Here is a 23,467-nt window from a genome sequence, read left to right as displayed (position 1 = left end):
ATCTTGGAAGAATAAATGGCTCTTTGCAACCAGCACTGCTGTCTATAATACCTTTAAGAAAGCAGTGATTGCTTTGTGGGGAAAAAGGTATGTTTTTGGAAAGAAGTGAATAGGAAGATGACATAACTGATCTCCTGCATAGTATTTATTTTGCTGCTGGTACTTACTTCCATCTGACATGCACATTTATTGGGTTTCAGCTGACTCGCCTGAACTTTCTCAGACATTCGGTAAGCCAGCATTACCTGAATGTTTCTTGCAGAATGCAAGACTTTTTTGGCAAGGCAGCACATATTTAATAGATTTTTTTTTTTCAGTCTGTCTATAGGGTTCCAGTTAACGTAGTTGCTTTATGATTAGTGTTTGCATTATAAGTTGCTCCTGTGCCAAGGATGCTCCTGCTTGCTGTATGAGTTCGATGCTGCACGGACTCACAACCCATGCCTGAAGTGCTGCCTTCAGCATATGCTCCTGGGTTATGTTTCTGTAGCTTCTGAAGCAGTACTCGAAGGCAATTTAGAAGAAAAAATCCAAATAACATGTACATATTTGAACTGAAAAATGGGGGAAGACGTTTTTCTGGACTATGAGTTGAACTAGAGGGTAGCAAATGGGAACCACCCTCCATTCTGCTCCTGGCATGGAATAAATTTGACAGGTAGATTTCCCTTCCTGTCCTCCTTCCTACCTTTTATTCATCTTATTTATTTCCTTTGTGAATATTGCTCTGTGTTTTCTATAAGCCGGGTTCAGACTGAGCTGATTACATTATCCCAGGAATGAGGATTTGCTAGTATTAGGAATAGTTTCTCAATTTCAAAAGACAAGTGAAACAGACATGTTTTCCTGATGCTTCATCAGGGTTTAGTTTATTTTGTCCCTCCATCAACAAGCAGAAGAGCTGAAAATTTAGGGTAGCATTACATATTACAGACTGCGAAAGAGAGACGAGGTGGGACAGTGGATGGGACATTGAGTGAAAGCTTGTGGACTTTCTGCTCCTTTCCCTGGTGTGGTGTTTGCACCCCCTCTGAGATCTGCAGCACTCATTAGGGCAGTTGATGGCTTTTTTAGCACCTTCTGTGCCCCGTTGTGCCTGTCCCAATATACACATCAAGGGTGGCAGCAAGGTGCTGATGGTCACATCTCCCCTACCCCGGGCAGGGTGACTTCACCTCCACCAGCTGGGGGGCGGGAGGGGTGGGGCCATCAGTCAATTGACATGGTCCTCAACAAGGGAGGTGCTGGGAGGAGCTGAGAAGCTTCTGGCCCATGTTGTAATGCCCACAGCCAGATCTGACCAGGCTATAAAATAGTGTCCCCACTGGAGACCACCTTGGAGTGGTCTTCTTGAAGCAGTGGGTCTGTGAACTGGAGCCCTCCCCTTAGACTGGGATGCCACCTAAGGAGACTTCCCAGGACTGAGTGCTCTCACCTCCTCCTGTGGTTAGTGGTTATCTCCTGGATATATCCTTGAATGAGTCCTTGCCTAACCAGGCAAGTGATTATTTCTTGTGGGTACCTTGGAGTGAGAAGCCTCTGGCTTTGTTTCTTGTGAGTGTATGATTGTATGTTGTAGATCCTCATTATTCTTATGTTGTTGTACCCCAATAATCTCAAATGATATCCCAACCTGTATTTTATGTTGTCAGAGTGCTAAATGGTTGTATAAACCCTGTTTCTAGTCTGTTTATTTGCTACACTTTTCTGTGTGGGATAAAGTCTGGTTTTGGAACCTGTTGTCTGCCTAAAATTCACTTTTGGGGTTCCTTTGTAACAGCTGGTTGTGACACTAAATCTGCTGACATTACTAAGGAAGGAGGGAGGACAGAAATGAGGATCTTCATTCACAGATTGTGAGTGGAGCAAGAACAGGATGGAAGACACTAAAATATTTACTTTCAGAAGTCAAATGAAGTTCCTGATTTGAAGTCAAACCTCCAGCAGTGTCTGTGTAACATCAAGCTGCAGAGACAAGCTCTGTTTTCTGAAGGAACAGCCAAGGGTTTCCCAAAACAAAAATTCCTTCTAACGCATACATGTGTAAATCAGCCCGAAAACATAAGTCTTCACCTGTCATCAGCACAGAGAGCATTATGCCATAGCCAAGGGAGTCTGTTAATTAACCCCTCCTCCAAAGAAAGAAGCAATAGATTCAACTGTCCTCTCTCTGCACAAGCCTGGCTCCTCTGTTATAGTATTTTTAATCGGTTTGGGTGATTTCAGGGAAGAAGCACCACTTTCAGAAGTGACATACAGCATTGCTCCGGGTATGAGACTGTACAGGTCTGAGCCCCCAACAGTGACGCTGGACCCAGAGCTGGGGGTGTTTCTGGGTGCTGAAAGCATCTCCATGGTGGGACCATACCTTGGCCATCCCAGTGTGGAAGATTTCCACTGGGTTCAGGCCAGCAGCAATTGCTACACTGCATTTTTGCTCTGGTGTGTGAATTCCTTTTTCTGGTTGAACTTAAAATAGTGTTGGAAATCAATTAAACTCTGCTGGGGGAAAAAAAGTAAAAGCTTCTCCTCTTGTAAGGTAGAGATGTCCTGCAGAGATGTGCTGGCACAGCGGTAGGCATTCAATGGCAGGGGCCAAGCTGCCAAGGATTCAGAGTTTGCCTTTCTGGTGTTGAAGATGTGTTTGTTCTCTGTGCACTTTGGGTCCTCGTGAGAACATCATTCCCTTTGCACAGCCACCATTCAGCTTCACGCTGAGTGATTAAATCCCCGAGGCTTTGTCTTCCTTCAGTCTCCTACCTTGCACATCATGCTGCGCCTCTGCACTGCTCTAGGCTTTCAGAGGCTGTTTTCCCACCGGGGAGCTCACGTCCATCCCCTTCTGCCTTTCCCAGTCTTCATTCCTCTCCATCTCCCTTCATTTGTGGTCTTTGATTTCCAGTTTCTGACCCTTACCCCTTCTTCTCAGCTCCCTCTCTCCACCTCCTCCCACTTCTGCATTTTCTGCTTTTCCAGTACTGAGACTTCGCATACTTTTAATTTCTCACAGATAACTTCTTGGTGTATTAACTTGTTTTCCAGTTGGCATCTGCTCTCCATCCACCTTCTTGGTACTGCTGCTGCTCTTTTTTACAGACTGTTTTGTAGCTCTTCAGTTTCCCCTACATGATCTGCTCCTGTCCCAGCACTTGCTTTCTTTGATCACTACCAAGCCCTGAGATGCTTTCACAGGAGTGTTTATTACAGCTCAAATCTCTCTTTCTGTAGTGGTAACAGCCACTTCATAGCCCATCACTGAGCCAGTGAAGTGATGTCCGTCTCTTCTCATATGCCCTGTTTTATCTTGATCAGTATTTTGGTCTTTTACCAGTTCTTTAGAAGTTTCCTCCACTTTTACCATCCTGGATACTTCAATATTGCCAGCAAAATCTCACCACTCCTCTCTCCACCTGTAAATACCCATCTGTGACCTTCCCAGTCATTTCTGGGCAGCTTAATTTCAGTAAAAGCTGCTGTTCCTGCTCACTGGGGTTGCTGCCCTGTGTGACCCAGGCCTAAAGCACTTGGGGCAGGCAGCTGCAGGAGGCTTTGGGTTCCATGGTCTATGGGGGTGAGCAGGGGGTCTGGCTTTGGCATTGTTCATGCCTGTCCCCTTCCCCTGCATGCTGGGGATACCTTGCCCTGTCCTGCTTCCCAGCACCTCTTCCCTTGCCTCTGGTTGAACCCTCTCTCCAGCCCCCCTGCACTGTGGCAACCTCCAGCTTTCACTGCAGCTCCATCACTGCTTCTTCCCTCTCCCACCTTTCTCCCCAGTCTTCTTTGTCCCACCTTGCCACCTTTATTCCCTCTCCTGCTTTCTTTTCCACTCTGCCTTCCCTTCCATCCTTCTCTTCCCTATCCCTCCTTTCTTCCTAGCTTTCCCCATCCCTCCTTCGTGCCCACCAGTCTTCCCTCATTTTACCTTCCACACCCCTGCCTATCCTTCTTCCCCATCCTGCTATCATCCTCATCCTTTCTTCCTCCCTATCGTCTATCTTTCCCCATCCCTCTTAGAATCATAGAATAGTTGGGGTTGGAAGAGGCCTCCAAAGCTCATCCAGTCCAACCCCTGCCATGAGCAGGGACATCTTCACCCTCAGAGCCCTGTCCAGCCTGGCCTGGGATGTCTCCAGGGATGGGGCATCCACCACCTCTCTGGGCAACCTGGGCCAGTGTTTCACCACCTTCAGTGTCAAAAATTTCTCATGTCCGGCCTGAATCTCCACTTCCTTAGTTTAAAACCATCGCCCCTTGTCCTGTTGCAACACACCCTTCTAAATAGTCTGTACCCATCTTTCTTATGGGCCCCTTTTAAGTACCGATAATGCAATAAGGTCTCTTCTTCCCCACCTCCCATCCTTCCCCCTCCCTCCTCCTCCTCATTTTCCTCCTCCTCCCTCCCCACCCCCGCATCCCCCTCCCCGGCCCCCCCACCGGCGGCAGGGGTCGCTGCGGGCCCGGCTGGGCTCGGAGGGGCGGGCGGTGCCTCCCTCCCTCCTCCCTCCCCGTCCGTCCCCCCCCGGTCCCCGCCCGCCCCCGCCGCCCGGCCGGGGCTCCGCTCCCGCGGCAGCCGCAGAGCCGGCGCGGCGGCTCCGAACCATGCGGCCGGCAACCGGGCCCTGCCCGCGGGACGGCACCGCTCGGGGACTAAAACTCTGTGGATACAATGAAGTGGCTCTGGGACCCTTGGTTTAGCAGGAAAAATTAAATAAAGCAATGTAAGTTTCTCTTTTTTTTTTTGTTTGTTTGTTTGCTTGTCAATAATTAAAAAAAAAAAAAAAAAGAAAAAAAAAATGAAGCCGAAAAGATGCCTGGTTCCGAGCGTATCGCGGTGGAGGAATTGATAGAGCCGGGGTTTTCTCTTCCCCAAACTTTGCTTCGAGGTGAGAGGAGCGGTCCCGTCCGGGCAGGGTGGCGGGGAGGCTGCCGGGGCTGGAAGAGAGAGAAGTTGGCTCAGAGAAGCTTGAGACGGGGCGTAAAAGCTGAGCATATGGACTGATACATATTTTGCTGTTGAAGGGTAACCCTGGTGGAGAACCGTTCTAGTTTCCATTTTGCTTCCGTGCCCAGAAGTGCCGGAAAGAAATAACAAAACAGAAAATAGACTGCAAGTTGTTTGGTTCGTTGTCATGTGGTGTCAGATATGTTCGAGTGGCAATTCAGTGGCACGTTTTGAAGGGAGAAAATGAACTAGAATGGGTATTTCTGTGATGGCAGGGAAATTGTATCGTTTTCCTGTATCATGAGAATATTACTGGCATTACTTGTTGTAAGAAATGACGTATTTTAAGAATACATCTTAACAGCACCACTCACTTCAAAGCTGTTCGTAGAATAGCCCTGCTTATGACATTTGGAGTTTTTACTGGCACAAATTTAAAAAGTTGACTTGGTTTATGCAAATAAAAGTAAAAGGGGGAGAACTGTTCTGCACTCTGGCAAGGGGATCATTATTTTATGGAGGCAGCCCCGGGAGGGAAACAATGATATACTGGGAGCAATGTAAGAGAGAATGAAAGCTATATTAGAGCAAAACTTATGCAACCAAAGTGTGGTTGCGACGGGAATAAATCTGACCTTTCAGTTTTATTTTTCCTGGATATTTGGGTGAGGAGGTGCAGATGAGCTTCTAGAAAGCGGAGAAATGCACAAGCCGCACACACCTACAGCAACAGGTCTTGTTTTGCCTGGGGAGGATGAGCTGAGCTTTGCGAGTGCTTGAGGTGAGCCTTTCCAGTCGCAACTGGGGCAGCTGCTGATCCCGCAGATGGGTGTCAGATCTGGAGCAAGTGGCCCCAATTTCTCCCACCACGGGGCTGGCAAGCAGCTCTTCCCGAAATACAGGGCGGGTGGTGGAATAAACGTGGCGATTCAAAGAGGATTTGTCAATACTAAAAATAAACAGGCCCGCAGATTTGTCCTAGAGGGTCACATCCAGGCGCAGCACTTTTGGGGCTGATGGGCTGATTTCGGTGATTTTATTTTATTTATTTATTTTTTCCCCTTCATGTGTCCTGTCCAAGGTGCTGAAGTGCATTTTGCTGTGATTTCCCAGAATTTCGGGGCTTTGCAATAGTAGGCTTGGAGGCTTCTTCTCATTGAAACCAGCGTGTGAGGGGGTGTACCCCCCCCCACCCCGGGTGGTATGAAGAGAAAGCAGGGATGTGTTTTCAGACACGTATATTTGATCCGTCCTTTTGGCGTGGGAAAGCAGGGCAGGTGGAGCTGCAGATGGATCCGGCAGATCCTATAAGCTTTTGGTGGCAAAGAATTGGAAAGGTCAGAGCTGCAAGGCAGTGAGGAGTGAAACCCTCTTATTCTATCAGACTGAGAAAGTGATGGTTTTTGAGAGTGTCGCTGCTATCGGTTTGGGTGCGCTGCTTCTGATGAGATACCTGGTTCCTAAAAAGTTAAGGGGAACCCAGTGTCAGGACAGTATGGGAATGATGTAAATGGGATTGGAGTGATGTCCACTGATTTATTTAGTAGTTATTCTTTTCTTCTGGTGTAGCTGTTTCACATGGTAAACACAGTTGACAGCTTCAGAAAAAGAGGGTCCTTAAGGAAAAAAAAAAGCATGTATTTTTGGGGGGCAAGCGTCTCAACATTTAAGCAGTGAAAGTCTGTCCTGAAAGTTGTGATATTTTTAGATTAATGTGCCAAAAGGTCTCAGCCTTAAGTAGCGGAGTTTATGTAACCTTTGGTATGAGGCAGATCACAGTATCGCCAGAAATAATTGTAGATGAATATGTTACTTAACTTGTATATGACTGAAGTTTGATGTTTTTCATTGTTTTTCTCAGTTATCAACACTCATTCTGAATTCATTCTTAAGCAAAACCAAAACAGCTTTGTACTACGGCTTGAGACTCTTAGAGGGCTTTACAAATGCAGAGGGTCAGATTCTAATGCCCATGTTTGCATGGAAAAGTAGTTTATGCTGTGAGGAGTCCTGCAGATTTAAAGCATGCAAAAACTCTGTACAGTATGGTAAAGAACTGATGTTGTTTCATACTCTCAATCATTTGTCAGAGATCACAAAGGTATGCAGTTGCATCATTAGGTATGTAGCCTAAATTCCTTGACCATGAACGGTGTATGTAGACCATGAGGCTTCCTGACTGCGAGTGACAGCTTACGGGTACAGACTTTAAAACTGCAGCAGAGTTGAAAGTGTTGTGTTCCTGGCTTGAATCAGAAACTGGCTTCTGTTCTCGCTATGAGGGACTAACACCTGTGGCACCAGCAAACACCTCCCAGGATTTTACAGACTACAGATAAGCATTGGGTAGTTGCTGTGTTTTGATTTAAAAGAGTTGTGAAAATTATATTTAAAAATGTACTGATGAGAAATGACATCCTAATGGGCAGGTGAGATTTATGAAATATAGCTAGTTTTAATTTCTTAAAACAAAATACATTTTATGTTATTAGGCAGGGATTGATCTCTTCCCCCTTCTCTTTCTTTTTCTCTCTGTATCTCTTCTCTTTTTTTCTCTCTCTGTCTCTCTTCTCCTCTTTCTTTTTCTCTCTGTCTCTCTTCTCGGAATGCTCTGTGCATGTGTGTGAGGAAAGAACATTTTGGGGTTGCATATTAAATCATGTTGGTGGCTGTTCAGACATCCTGGTTATGCTTTTCTGAAGGAACAGTTTATTATCTGTTATCACTTCAGATGTCTTAGATTTTGGAAGCTCAGTTTGAAAAACATAGAAGAGACCTGTGGTTTTCAGAGAGTGGGTGCTCACTTCTTCCTGTAAATTGCTACCTTGTAAGTTGTCTGCAGTCGTCCTCAAGAATTACTTTGGAAAATTATAACTCTGATAGTTAAAAGGTGACAACAAGTAATTTCTTGGTTCTGTTAAATAAAACTTGGGTATCACAGAAGCAGCATCAATCTTAAGCATCACACTTCTCTGCTTTGTGTTTACATGCTGTCTTGATGTAGGGCCTTAATCATAGTATGAAGCAATTTATATTTGAAATTCTGTCATTGCTTTTAACTTCTACTCTCTAACCTGGAGGAAAATACATGAAGTTGGTTGGGTATATTCCTGTTTGCTTATAGTGAATATTTCTTCCATGGTGTCATGTATGACTGCAAACACTTCACATAAAGCAGTGTTTAATTTATCTTTTAAATAGCATTGTCCTTATGAACATCTATCGAAAGAAAATCCTGGTTATATTACTATTGATTTTGGTTTATTATTTACTTTGCAAACCAAACTGATGGGCCCACTTTGACCTGGCTCTGTCTCTTTGGGTTTCTCTTGCAAAGTGCCGGTTTCTAAATCAGGAAGGAAATCAGGTCACATTTCTGGCTCTGCAGGATTTATCTCATTGCTCTTCTTTCAAAGTAATTAGAGCTACTAATAATGAGGAAAGAAAAACTTTTCCAGAACTGAAATGTCCCTAACCCCTCTCTCCTTCTTTTGGATTTTGTGTCACTTAAGAGATCCAGGTAGTTCAGAAAGTTTGCTGTGGAGTATCCTTTTGCTTCTTTATACAGACAGTGACTTCATTTAAGTTTAGCTGTAAATGTACCTTATTTTCCTTTAATGAATAACATTTCCTTATTTATTTCCCCACTCATCCTGGGATGGTGTTACTGGCCCAGCTGTGGGCTGCCCAGTTGCAGTGGGTGAGATCCCAAATCTCAGCCTGGGAGAAAAATGAGGTGTTTACCCAAGTTATCCCCCATCCCAGTCCCTAAGCAGGCTGGGGATGGAGTGGACACACTGGTTTTGTTAAATGCATGGAATATCAGCTGTAACGAGTGCCGTTTGTTCCCCTCCATTTCATGTTTCTTACCAGTCCCAGTTCACTGAGGTTTATTGCCAGGAAAGATGGCAAATGAACCACAAAAATTTCCTCTCTTCTAACACGCCTGCCTTTGAGGATGTGTGGCTTGGCCTCCCACAAGGAGGTCACCTTGTGAATCTTTTGTGTGTAAAATTTTTGTCACTATCAAAAGATCCCTTATCTTTCATGGCAAAAACATGCCTCCCTGCTCTTTGTGATGAACAAAGCCTTTTAAAGACACAATTCTGCATTACACAAATGGCTTGGGTCTTTTAAGTTTTATCATAATATTGCAAGAGCTTTTTAAATGTAGATATATCACACATCAAATAATATTGTACCAAAACAAACAGAGAAATTAACAATTCTGTTGAGCTCTGAGTTTTCCCTTTGCCTTTTTAAAATTTAATTTTAAAATGAGAAGATTTTATTTTTCATCTTAAAATAAGTCCATTCTTTCCCAGATTATTTATTTCATCTTTTCCCTTGAACTTTCCTGGTTCACTAAACTTCTGCCAAAGAGGCTTTTTACTGCAAGGCTAGAGAGCCTTACCAACAGGTTATAGATTCCTTTTAAAGCTTGCTGAATTCCTAAGGTACCAAAACCGTTCTGCATCCAAGTTATCACTTGAACGTCATCTGTAGGTTGTGCGTTACTCATTTTAATCCATCTCCAGTATTAGTATTGGATATTTCAAAAGTCTTACTGACATCAGATTCATGTTTAAGTGTATAAAAGTTAGGTAGCTGAATGCAGACTGTGGACACGAGTAAGCGATATGTGTTAGAAGCAAGGAGTCCCTCTCAATATTCACGGCATTTGCATGCTGGTTTTGAACAATAAGGCAGGTTTTGGGGTTTTGAAGGGGATCTTAGGAGGGGGGAGTTGTGGGTAGATTTTGGTTTGTTATTTTTAGAGAAAATAGAAAAATCTATATGATAAGAAGTTATGGAAAAACTTTCCCATGGACAAATTCTTTCAAGACTCATTAGCTGGAGATAGATTAGATATTAACTTTTTAGGTCAAATTCCATTCTCACAGATTGTATTATTTCTGAAGTGATTTTTTTTTCAAGATTCTTTTTCTTATCATAACGAAGTGGTCACTTTATCCAAATAAACAAACAGTTTTGTTAGTGTCTCGGTGGCTGAATACACCACCATTTCTCCTGTCCAGCTTACGGCACGCTGGGTCCAACAAGCTGTGCATTCATCACGGCTCCAGGTTTAGATAATCTTGGTCCTGGGTAATAAGAAACAGGCCAGCACAGAGGGATCACTTCTAGTTATTTTCAGTGAGCAGAAATTCACCCTCGTAGGAGCCAGCTCAGATTTTATGCCCCGCTGCCAGCCCATTTCAGTCCTCCGAGGAGCATCTCTGCTGCCGGTCTGCGCAAGGGCAGACACTGCCCATGGGAAATCCTGGAAAACACGCACTTTAAAGAGTGATGATTAAATAAACAACAAAAATAATCCTCATAATCGTATAAAGCTCTGTGATGAAATGTTTTTTTTTCCCCGGTGATGTAGCCACCAACAGTGGGCATGGGTGTGTGGAGAGAAATGTCAGAGGGAGGAAGCTCTGCAAGTAGCTGGAGATGCTGCTGAATCCCCTGGATGGGGATGGAGGTGGAGAGGCAAACAATGAAAAAGTTTCATCCCAGACTCAACAGCTCTGAAATGCATCATTGAAGTATTATTACAGCCTGACCTGTAGATGGGCACTTAGTGTTGTCCGAGGCCTGACATGTTAGTAGCTGTTACATAATGCACAATTATAAAGTCACACTAAAACCTCTTTGAAATACCTACCTGACTGTAACAGAGCAATTATGCCACGTTTAATGGAGCTGGGTGCTGTGGGGAAGGGACCCCCTTGCACCAAAGCCTCTTCCTCTCCCTGCCATGTCACTTGCAGCCGACGGTCCCATCCTCTTGCCCTGGGGAAGTCCTAATCCCTCCAAAGCCCCCCGAGGTTGTGTGTCTGCTCCCCGCTTCGTGCTCTCGTGTTACAGGGATTGTCCTTTCCTTCCGGACGAGGATTTCTGGCCCCATATTAGTACAGCCAGTGCCACGGCGTGACGCAGCCGCCCTCTCTCCCTCCCCGGGGCTGAGCACGTCGTCTCCATTGCCTCCCCAACCCGATTTCCAGCTTCCGACATCGAGCTACGTGCGGCTCCCGTGCTGCTGGAGGGGCCAGAGACATCGCCAGCGGTGTCTGCAGCAAAAGGGGTCTGGAAAGCACTGCAAGTATCTTAAGAATTTATTTTATTTCTTTTTGCTCCTTTATCTCTTTTCAACAGTGTGGCACGTCGAGAGTTCTGATCTCCTTCAATGCGTGCGTGTAATTCTCATTCATGTCAGCGCAGGGTTTGCTGCTGGCGTGTGCTGTGTGTCACTCGGGAAATAACCCCTCTGGAGTTGCAGCGCATAGAAAAACTTCCCCCGGTTTGCCCAAGTCCTCGTAGCTCTTTTCTTCCCTGCATCCATCAAACAGAGGGATGAATCCTGTTCTAGGCTCCGCTGACATAAATCCAGATCGATTTGTTTGTCTCTGGTGTAGCTAATCCAGATTTACGCAGTCCTTTCTCCGAGGACTTCCCTGTTGTTGTATATTCGTTCTTTTAACTTTTTTTTTGCTGTAGGTGACAGCTAGTGGGCCAATGTCAAAATACATCTGATGTAGTCAGATTTCCTGTCTCCATTAATTATTCCTTGGCAAAAGTTTCTGAGGAAGAGGGGTTGTATTTGAAGACAATATACAAATTCTGTTGCTAATTTTAGAAAGTAAGGGGCATTTTTTTTCCCCTCCTGTTGAAACTAAATATAATTTGAAATATAATGTATGAAGATTTAAATATAGCATGCAATTATATATTGCATATGAATAGTTTCTCTCATTTTTAAGATGTTTAGTTTATTTTTCCTTCTTTTTCAGCAGACAGCTGTTAGATAAAGAGAGAAAAGTAAATAGTTGTTATGAAACCATACGTCATAACTAAAGGAAAAAAAAGGAATCATCATATGAATATGGGAAGACAGAATAAATCCTCTCTCTGCTTTTCCCTCCTTGTCCCATCTTTTCTTGATACTTCTAGTAGTACTTTAGCTAAGGAAGTACTTCAGTACTTTGGTCTAGAACAGATGTCCCATAGTTCCACTGTGCTTCTCTTCCTGCTGGGTTTGGGCAGTTTTGAATCGAGGCTCTGAATTCTTCATGGGGTGATGAAATTGGGGTGGAAACTTTCCTAGGAAAGTCTTGGAGTTGTTGGGTTTCTTTGCCCTTAGTGGAAATTTTGCTTGAATTACATGGATTTTGTTTTTCTGTGAAGTTGCCTAAACTTGATGATGCCCAAAAGTTTTGCTGTGACCACACTGTGTCTGTACAAATATCTGCAGGGTGTCCAGATGCCCTGGCTGCCCAGGATGGCTTGGAGAACCTACTTTCTCCTATAGCTACGAAACCACAACTGAAGAGACTCCATCACATGAATTAGTGCCTGATCCAGACCCACCGAAGATCCCTGTTGGCTTCAGGAGGCTGTGGACAGGTCTGCACGTTCTGTCTGCTGAGGAGCAGGTGTCGGGAGTTGGGGACCAAGGGTGTCCCCAGACATGAGAGAGCCTATGGTCCTGTCAAAAGGCTGGAGGAAATGAAAGAGGCACAAAGGACCCAGAGGACCATGGTCCTCCTCAATTTGTGAAAAACTGTTCTTTTAGTTAAAATATTCCTCCAGGTTTTCTCCGTTTTGTGAAACCTGAGTGGTGCTGGGCTGGCAGGTCTTACTCTGTGTGTTGTGAGCTGAATAGTCAGGATGCAGTGAAGCTCTTTGCTTTTCAGCTGCTCCTCAGGGCAGGCCCAAAAGGACCTAGAAACACTGCATTAAGTCACACGTTGCCTTTTTTTAAAGAAATATGGTAAATGACAAAAAAGACCCCCAAAATAATAACAACAACAATAATTAAAAAAAAAAGTCCTGGGAACTAGACTCCTGAGAACAGAGCAAGTGACTGGATATGAGGTTATGGTCTGAAAGCACTGAAAGATTCTGGGCTGTGGTTTTCTTTTATTAATTAGCTAAAGTGATGTTCAGAACCTGAAACCAAGGCTTTTAGACACATCTCTGGTGCCTAATTCTGCTCACTGTCTCATAACGGGGTGAATCAGGAGACTGTTTATTGAAGTCAGTGATGCAGCATCAACGTAAAAGCAACATAAGGGAGGTGGAGGGCTTGTTTGTGAGCATAAGGGTCCCCTGGACAGTTTTAACAGTGAAAATTACTGAATAGCTGAAAAGCACAGAGCTTAAATATAACTGAAATAAGTTTTCTGGAACATGTCCAGAACTATTTTAAGGGCCTGATCCAGAAGCCAGTGGTAAAGCTCCTTTTGACTTCTTTGGATCTGGCATTATGCTTTGAAACATAATTTCCTCCCTGGAATTTTCTGAAGTTGCCTTTTAGGTGTTTTTTGATTAACTGTTATGCCAGATGTAATGTCTTTTGTGTCCCTTTAGTGTTCCGATTGGTTAAATGTAAGTAGGGAATAGCATAATTACTTTGTTGCACAGGAAATTTTAATTTTCTATGTATTTAGTCATTCATTAGACCAGGCATACAAAATAATATTTTGTTGCTCAGTTTCCCAAAGGCTGTTTTTATCGTTGTTCTCATTACTCATCTGTCTTATCCCATAGCTTTGTAACTCACTGGACAATTTGACGCAGAGGTTCAGGACTAAAAGGTTTTGCAAGGGTTTTGCAAGCGTTGCCAAATGATGTTCCTGGATAGAGAGTAGAGAGACTCAAAGGAATGTCATACATAAGAAAGTGACTGTAGGGTGACTCAGTCACATACTAAACAACAATGAGATCCATAGGGAAGCAGATTACTTAAGTAATGTGGGTTGTTCAGAGTTTTTATTATGTTATACTATATTGTATTGCATTTTATGTTTAGTATCTCATTGTTAGGCCAGTGAGTGCTTAACCTACATCAGCCAGGCTTGTGGCATCAGGTAATGCCAGGTGGAGGTTATAATTGTGTAATTTTTAAGTGAACTTGGAAACAAAGCCCTGGGATTTCACCCCCTTTTGAAACCACATCTGAAAAGACTCCATCATATGGATTTAGTGTCTGATCCAGACCCACCAAAGATCCCTGTTGGCTTCAGAAGGCTGTGGACAGGTCTGCATGTTCTATCTGCTGAGGAGCAGGTGTCAGGGACCAAAGGTGTCCCCAGACATGAGAGCCTGTGGTCCTGTCAAAAGGCTGGAGGAGGTGAAAGAGGGACAAAGATGATGTCCCCGAGGACCGTGGTCCTTCTGCTCTAACCCTGCCCCACACACTATCACAGCTGACTCCCTGTGTATGTGGGGGACGTTTGACTGCGTTGGCATCGCTGCCCAATTATGTGCATCAGATATGGATTAATTACCGTAAATATATATTGAAATGTGTTTTATTTATAGATGCATATATATATATATATATAAAAACTAATTGGGATTAAGCAGGGATATTGAAAATGCAATTTCCAGCTCCTCCAGTCTCATACTCCCCATTTTGATGGTAACTGGTGTATCTTTGGAGTCAGACGCAACATGAGTGCCCAGCTATTGCAAGAAGCAGGGAGGCAGCAGGGGATGCGCTGAGGATCCCCACTACGTGTGTACCCCCTTGCAACGAGTCTGCAGCCATTTCTCCCCCAGCCCTTGCTCTCACCATCACTGTGAATGATATGAGGAAGGGAAAATGGAGGGTGTCCCTGACCCCAGTAATCCCCAGCTGCCACCGAGCCTCCCGGGAGGGACCCGTGGCCAGCGCAGATTAACACAGCCCACAGCGGGGACTGGCCCGCAGCCAGCATGGCCCTGGGATCAAAGGAGCGTGGAGGTGGCCAAGAGCCTCCTCACCCCGCTCTGCAGCAGCTTTTGCCTTCCCTGATCAAACAAACCCACTCTCTGCAGTCGGTTGCAGCTCAAAATGTTTGTGGTTTTTTTTCCCCTTATATATTGCGTAGGGTGTTTATGGGCAGGTGTGCTTTCTGAGCTAATAATTGGCATATTTTCTTCAGCATCCTGCTAGAGGGCTGACATGCGTGTGTCCTGGTTGCCTTTGTTTGTGTGTTTTTTTTTTTTTTTTGATAAATAGAAACAGGATCTTCTGACCCCAAACAATAAATCCTGGCGGCACAAGGCTGGGAACCATCACGAGGTTGTCACAGGCAGATCCAGTGCAGAAGCACCTAATGAGCTCTGGCCAGTTCTCTGCAGGATCCTTGCTGGCCAAGTCTCTAGGAGGAAAGGAGCAGGAGGGAATTTCATGCATCATTACTCTGGAGTTTTAAAGGTCACAAGGAACCAGGGAAAACACAGCCCAATGCACACCCAGTGCTGAAAATTGTATATAAGGGCAGGTGGCCACGATTTGGTTTGCAGTGGGTGGCCTAGCTGAGGTACTTTGTCAGTTAGAGAGGTGATTTTGGAGGGCTGCTTGACTGCCAGGACCAGGAGGAAGGTGTTCTAAAACATACTTTGAAGGGACAATTTCCATGCTTTGGAGTCACCATCCCTGGAGGTGTTTGAAAGGTGCGTAGATGAGGTTCTTACAGACATGGTTTAGTACTAGAGTTAGGTTATAGTTGGACTCTATGATCTTGAGGGTCTCTTCCAACTGGAATGATTCTATGATTCTGTGACCATCAACATTGTTCTCATCAGCTACAGAAGCTTTCATTCCCCAAAATGCACAGGGTATTATCCTGTGTGTGGGTGAGCCCTTTCAGGAAGGTTCCTCATCCCATGCACACATGTACACCCCTTGGGCTCTTTCATTTTCAGCCTTTTAACCGCGGGCAGATGGCAGCTTTGTAAAGCAGTGAATGCTGCTGATGGGCACTGCACAGCTGTACAGCCACCAGCAACCAGCCCCATCAGCCCCATGGTTGATAGATTCATTTTCCAAGGTGGGGATTGTGGCAGCTCTACTGTGTTTATGGTGAGATGGTCCTTGGGGGTGGCCAAGGAATAACAGTGCCTTAAATTTTGTGAGTCTGCCAAGTTATCCCTCCCTGATGCTAACCCAAATTCCTGCTCAGTCAGGAAGCAAGCTGAGCAGTGACATGTGGATGAATGCTCTTGCAAGGGCATTTTCTTCTCTCACTTCAGTGGACCAGGATCTTACCTGGAATGCAGGACACCATTTTAAATTGTGGCGGTGGAATACTCAAAGTGATTTGCAGGACCAAAGCAGAACTCAAAAACCAGCACCTCACATATTTAGGTCTGTATATGTAAAATAGGTTGGATATGTTCTTCCCAGTGCCATTTTGAAAGCTAAATTTTTGGTCATGGCCAGCTTTGGGTGGTTCCCTGGTACGTGTTTTCTTTCAGGAGGTTCCTATAATGTTAAAGAGCATGAAAACTGCGATTAGCATGGGAAATTATCACATATAGCAACTACACAGTGTATCAGCTTACCCATCAGTCTTGCTGTTAGAGCACTCCGCAGAGTTCAATAAGTGACGCTGTTTACACAGTTGCTTTTATGATCTTGGGAAACTTTGTGAAATGTCTCATAATCTAGGCAACGGCTTTGCTAAAAAGCAAGTTAGCTTCATTGATTGCAGTCCTTCACTTTTGTTACTGAACTGCACGCTAAAAATAAATTTTAAAAAGCAGAATTGGGATCAATCTCTAATTGATTTTTTGACTTGTTGTATCCAGTTAAAAGCAGAACCAATGCTTTCTGAAATGTTACTGATGTTCAGGAGCTTAGTAGAGCTGCATATGAGAGAAAGCATCAATAGCAGAGTGTAAGATCTCTTAATTTGGGCTTCATACAGAGTTTTAGACACTTAAATGTCAGACAAAAGTTCAAGTGTTCATCAAAGTCCTACGAGGATCTTCAATGTCAATGAAATTCCTATTAAAAACTGTCCTGTGAGGCTTTTCTGCCTGAAAATGTTGGTTCCTTGAACCAGAAATTGCACAGGCCATTGAAGCAAAGGCCTCCACAGGATGATGGGATGGCTGGAGAGAGTTTCTGAGTGGGGAACAAGGCGGGAGCTGCCACAAGAGCCAAGCTCAGCTGTTTTACTTTGGTTGTGGATCAGCTGGGGACAGCATCCGGGGGGCAGGGACGGGCTTTGTGACTCTGCTCTGTCCCCAAACCTCCACTCGGGCTGGGGGCTTAAGGCTGCAGCTCCCCTCATAGAGGTGGTGGAAATCACTCCGCCCCAGAAGCAGGAGGTCAGGCAGGGACCCCCTGTGTGATGCTCGACGTCACCCCCATAGCGCCTCATCCCGTTCCCCCATCTCCAAAAATACCACCCGGCTTCATCCACCGAGGCTGCTGCTTTTCTGGATATATTTTTTTTTTCCTGGACCGCCAACCCCGTGCCTTCACGGGGGGACGGAGGGAGAGCCAAACCAGAGGACAGCCTATTTTTAGGCTGACTATCTCCCACTCCCTGGCAGGCTGGGTGCCAAGGAGGCAATGTCGTGGGGCGACGAGCGCCTGTCTCTAACGCAGCCCCGACAGCAGCCGGGCTGCACCAGGCGCTGGAGCAGAAACGGGGGATTTGAGCCGTCTTTCTGCTGGCAAGGGACCCTGAGCCTCTCTAGATTTGCGGTGATGTTTGTTTTTCACCGTTGCATCTGTTTATTTTTAACTGGATATCTTTGTTGTCCCTCCCATCACATTTTATAACAGAGCTATGTGCACACTGTGTTGTATGGTGTTTTGAAGCCCAAGTGTATGATATTGACTTGTGCCTTTCTGTTCATTTGGTAGTGGGATGGGGAAAAAAAATTACCAACATATGTAGATACTTTTTTTTTTAAGCTATAAAATTGAGGCTCAACCCCATAATTTAGAGACGATAAATTTGTAAAGTAAAACTGTGATCATCTACTCTGCCTCCAGAATGTTAGAGGGCTCCTCATAATTATTATTGTTTGATCTACAGCGTATTCCGTCCAGAAAAGAGGAAATGAGAGGGATGGATTTTCCATCCTTCAGCCTTTGGTAAATCTGCAATCTTTGGTAGACCATGATTAAATAATTTCCTTAAAAGTGTGCACGTTGTACCTAATTTATATTTCTTTTGTTCCAGTTCCTAGTCCCTGCATTTTTTTTCTATCTTAGTCTGACAGACTGCAAAGCACCGTGTAATACGTGGAGTAGCAGTATTGTTGTAGCTGTGTTTGTCCAAGGGTGCTGGTACAGTGATTAATTCATCCCTTTACTTTCTCTTTGGTATGATTGAGCTCTTTCCAGCCTGTTTTCCAGCCCCTAACTGTCCTTAGTGATACTTCCCTAAACCTTTCTAATTTATCATCATAACCCTTGCATTGTGGACATCAAACCTGAAATGCTCTACAGGGGTAATGTTCCCACCAAATTATATTACTGTCCTTTGAGCCCTGATTAACCAAAGCCTGCATCAGCTATTCTGCTTTTTTGCCCAGAAAGCAGGGAAGCAAACAGTCACTCATATGGATAAACAGGAAGATTTAAAATACTGCCACAGCCATGGTTTTCTTCTGGTGCTGTACAACAGTGTCCCAATACATAGGAAAGCAACATTGATATTCAGAGTACATCTTGGCCATGTCTGTAGTAACTCTAGGGTGCAATTATCCTGACTTTTTGATTTAAAAAGCCTAGCTAAAGAGGCTGGTGTATATTGTAGTTCCTTATCGCTCTCAAATTGGAAAGAATGTCATTCTCAGCATACGATTGCTCTATTGCATAGATTTTTCCCAAGTACAGAACAGAAACATGTATTGAACACTTCTGCTCTTTCTGTGCTGTTGCGCCTGACAGTACTTACAGGATACATTTTGTTCCTTATGTGTTTGAAAAGTTCCTTCTTGTGCTTAAAAAGACCAGAAATGTCTCTATATAAACTTTTCTCACTCTCTTTGTACTCTATCACAGACAATAGAGCTATGTGTCTTATTCTTGACTTCATTTTATCTTTTTTCTTTAAGCATGTAGCACTATGGAGTGTGTGCAGCATTTCCTTGCAACATGCAAGACATTTTGGTTGACATGGGATAGAAGGTAGAAACTTTTTTGAGCCCTTCAGTGCTCAGGGAGAGTGACTGAGTGACTGTATAGTCTCTGTACTATGTGGTCAACATGGGATTTGAAGGATAATGCAGCTGGTATTTGGAGAGAGAACTAGGAAAAGTCCCCAACATCTTATTAAAGGTGAAATCCTTCCTCTTCAAAAAGCCTCAGCAAAACAGATCTGCTTTGCATCACCAAGCCTTGATGCATTCCTGTTAATAAAGGACAGAGTAAGGAGGGCTACAAGCCCCTAGCTGTTAGTACAGAGCAGTCTGATCTGTGCTCCCACATCCTATCACATGGTGGTAACTGCAAATATGCTCTTTTTCCCCCCATAAAATGTGCTTGCAATATCATGCCACCATCTTCTGTGTTTCTGCTGACAGCCCACATATAACTAGGACTTGGGAAAATGATACCAGGGTCAAAAACACAGTCATCAGCCTACAGCTAGTTTCTTTTTCTATAGCCAAGCAGTAAATTGCTCCTCTCTTAATATTAAGCTGGACATGGCAACGAAAAGCATCGTTGGGACAGTCAGTGACCTCAGCATGCTCTTGCTGGGCTGAAATACCCAGGACTTCAGGAGAAGTCCTCTGCTTGGTGGGAAAGACCAAGCTGGGAGGTGATCTACAAGCAGTGGATCAATAAGCCAAACACCAAGGGTTATGAGGAGGAGCAATAACTTCCCAAATCACAGTTGAACCCCTGCAAGCCGTGTGAGTTTTTCTTCCATTTACTGAAAGTACCAGAACTCAAGTCTTTCAAACCCACCAATATCAGCATAATTTAGTGAGAGGCGCAAGGCCTCCTGGTTTTGACTGCACATGAACTCTGGGCTGATGCATATTTATTTATTATTAGTGTATGCTTCATGCTGCTGATTGTCCTAGATGCAGGGGAGGAAAATGACTTTCAAATTAGAAGATTTTTTTCATAGGCCTACAGCGTAGCTGAACTTGGAATGCAAACTTTAATCAGTTATTTGCTGGAAAAACATGTAACAAAAGTGCAATCTCTGGGTTTCCTTTCATCCTTGTGTCAGCTGTAGTATGGTGTCTCTTGGAAGAAACATGGGTTATGTGTAAAGAATTTAAGCACCCTCTGGCAGGGACCAACTACCTTTCCTATATACCCTGAGAGCAATAATAAATATTAATAATAAATGTGAAGAAGAATGATGAAGTTGACTTTGTGGGAAAGCTGTGCTTCACTGGCTTTACTGGGGAAGTAGAGTATTTTTAGTTTTAAGAATTTTTAAACCTTATTTTTGGATTCAAATGTCATCGTCTTCAGAAGCAGCGGGTTTTCTGTACTCTTGGTCAGAGGAGTGCCCTCACCGCTCCTTCCAGTGCCCCAAAGCCTCTTGCCCTGTGCACCTTGCAGGTAGCAAGGAAGCTCTGCTGCAAGCACAGCAGCATCTCTCTGTGGCTGATTGCATGAGCTGTCAAGAGTCCACACCATCCCTCACTATCCCACCATGCCCAGGGGACACTCCATGCCCCAAGAGCTTTTGCTGTGCACCTAAAAAATCACAGGCACTCATGTAAGTGGTTGCATAAAGAGCTACCAGAGGAGGCTATTTTTTTTTTCAGGGCACAACCAGAGAGGCTACTTAGCATAGTTTTACAGGCTGCTAATGTGGTTTTATTGCTTCTAGGACCTGACCTACTCTCATTGTGTGCTGCTGTATTATGTGCTATGGATGCTTTTACTCATTTGGAGCTGGTCCAGGGATCTCTAACAGGGCTCTGCACTGCGTGACCTAGGTGTGCTCAGCGTGACACGATCCCCTGCGCTGGGAAAGCTGGTTTATAGTACTGCTGTGGACTGGGAGGATTGGGGAATTAGGCCAGCAGCCTGTCCTACCTTATGCTGCAGTCTGGAGTACTGGGGGATGCCAGGGAGGGGTGGAGGAATGGACGCCTCCGTGGTTTCCAGCACTGCATGAAGCCACAGATTTCTTTTTGCTCCATTGAGGACTCTGCTTGTGTGTGCAGTGGATGTGGTGAGCAGTGAGACATCCCCCACTGCTGCTAATGGGAAACTTGACAGCATCTGAATTAGAATTGGACAAAGATAATAACATGGAAAAATAGTTTGGGTTGGAAGGGACCTCCAAAGCTCATCCAGTGCCACCCCTGCCATGAGCAGGGACATCTTCACCAGCTCAGGTTGCTCAGAGCCCCGTCCAGCCTGGCCTGGGATGTCTCCAGGGATGGGGCATCCACCACCTCTCTGGGCATCCTGGGACAGGGTCTCACCACCCTCAGTGTACAAAATTTCTTTCTCATTTCTGGCCTGAATCTTCCCTCCTTTAGTTTAAAACCATCACCCCTTGTCCTGTCACCAACAGGCCCTGCTGAAGTCTGTCCACATCTTTCTTATTGGCCCCTTTCAGGTACTGAAAGGCCACAATAAGGTTTCTTGGACCCACCTTTCCCCAGGCTGCTGAACTCAGGAGTCCTGCAGACATAGCTGCTCTACTTCATCCCATCTTCTTCCTCCAGAAGGTTGAGCCTGCAGCTGTGAGGGGAAGGATGAGGCAGAGGAAGGTGGAGGAACACGCAGAGAGTGCTGGTGAGGGAAAGATTCCCATTTCTTCTGACCCATCACCAGGACTACCCTCTGTCTTACGATTGTTCCCATGGCAAAATGTCTTAATGTTCTCTGTAGCCCTTTAAACATTTACTGCAGTGGTATATTTAGTAATATAAATTATATTTTGTCTGTTTTGGTGGTGTTAGCTTTTATATATATATATATATGTTTTGTTTTCATTCTTCACCTTCAAATTGCCAAAGTGAACATGAGGTTTATTGTGCTTTTCATGATTTCTTGACAATTAATAGCATTTTGCTTTTGGAATACTTTCCCATATTATTTTTTTCTTTGTCCTTGCTTAAAATGCAGATTGAGGCAATAACATCTTGATTGTGAGACTAGTTTCTTTCTGAAATGTTTAAATAAAGATTGAGAAAAACTTCTTTTGGTAAATGGTGGCTTTTATGGCTGAGTAACCCATATGGACTTTGTATTCTGAAAATCTAAAGAGCTCTTCTTTGTTACCGAAGTAGCAAACTACGCTATGATTCTATGATTGCCTGGAGAGGTCCTTCTGTCTCTGCACTTGTGCCATATGAACCTAGACTGTGCTCTTACCTTTTGCTTTGCTGAAGTAGGAGAGCTAAAATGTGTTGTTTGGGTGATCAAACACAAAAAACCCTCGTCTTCAGGGATGCTGAGATTTTCAGCCAAGGTCTATGCTGCTCTTCAGTCCTCAAAATAGGCCTCTATAGGAGCCTGCTTGTTTTCTTTTCTGCATGAAATTTGCTGTGCATGTTGAGATCGTGCTGTAGGAATAACAGAACTTTCAAAGTGCGGCATGAGTAGCTCTAACCCTGGTTCTAACTCTGCATAGACTCTGAATATGCAGACTCAACGAAACTGCTGAGAATGTGTTGGACAGCTTAGCCATGAGCATACAACATCTGTAAAATATTTAAAAAGTAGTCAGAAAGGGGAAATATTTAAGAGCAAAACGAGAAGAACATGTGCTGCTAGTTCAGCAGAAAAGACAATGGTACCTGCTAGTAGCAAGAACAACTTCATCATCTGATGCATGGACTTCTTCCAGCTTGTCACAACAAATACTGCGCACCCAAGGCTATTTGTTGCATTAGCAATAAACCAGTGAACATAGCTGCAGCTCCTGTTGGCACGTAAGCTGGGCACCAGTTACCGGCTGTGCAGATACACTGTTGTTTAGCAAGCAGGGGAAATGGAGACATGAGTTGGGGTCACACTTTGTTTCCCACCTCCTCTGAACTGGGTGTTGGTCAAGCCTCAAGTGTCAGTATTATCTACTGTTTTGCTGGGAGTACTTAAAAGACATGTATTGCCCTACATCTGAGGTTTGCTCTACTGTAGTTAACACAGGACCAATCTTTATTCTAGGACTATGCAGAGCAAAGCAGGAGCTGTCTTCAGATCCCAAACAGCAGCTCAGAGATTAAGGAGAAACCCACATTCAGCAGTAAATGGAGGGACATTATTTATCTTACTCTGAACTCCAGCAGGATGGAGGTGAGATGTTTTTCCCAATATGACTGAATTCCAGAGGTAGGATCTGCCCTACAGACACAGCTTAGCTCCATCATAGAGTTGCATCAGAGCAGCGGTACAGCTGGAGCTCAGGTCTGTCTTTGAGCTTGTTGCTGAGGACTTTCACACTGAATGACACATGGGAGCGAATTAGCAGTCAGGTGTGCACATATCCCATGTGTAATGTACTCAGGTGGTCTTGTTTGTTCAGAAAGCAGGCAGCTTCACATTGCAGTTGGCTACATTCTTGACAAAACAGTCTTAAATGTAGCCCCAAGTTGAGTGTGTTGCAATAGTGCAACCTTGAAATTGCAGAGGCGTGAATGAACTTGGTGAGAACTTCATTTTATAAAGGTTATGTACAGTCTTTTGAAACAAAAGAAAGGTGCTCCTATATAGCACAGACAGAAATAATACCCCATGTTGCAAATGACCCAAAGGACATATGCCACAAAGGGTAAGGTGTGGAAGCAGAAAGC

General features: G+C 44.4%; 1 protein-coding gene across 1 annotated transcript in view; it reads left to right on the top strand.

The window, feature by feature from the left end:
• The first annotated feature begins 4,555 nt into the window (after nt 1-4,555).
• Nucleotides 4,556-23,467, top strand: part of SCN5A (sodium voltage-gated channel alpha subunit 5) — a 216,986-nt gene continuing 198,074 nt past the window's right edge. Inside the window, exon 1 of the mRNA XM_071805348.1 lies at nt 4,556-4,718. The gene's annotated coding sequence lies outside the window, so the exon portion shown is untranslated. The remainder of the gene's footprint in view (nt 4,719-23,467) is intronic.

Source organism: Patagioenas fasciata, chromosome 2 (assembly GCF_037038585.1).
Source record: "Patagioenas fasciata isolate bPatFas1 chromosome 2, bPatFas1.hap1, whole genome shotgun sequence".
In the NCBI taxonomy this organism is placed as follows: Eukaryota; Metazoa; Chordata; class Aves; order Columbiformes; family Columbidae; genus Patagioenas; species Patagioenas fasciata.
Note: the sequence above shows the minus strand (reverse complement) of the source record. Positions and strands in the feature narration are given on the sequence as shown.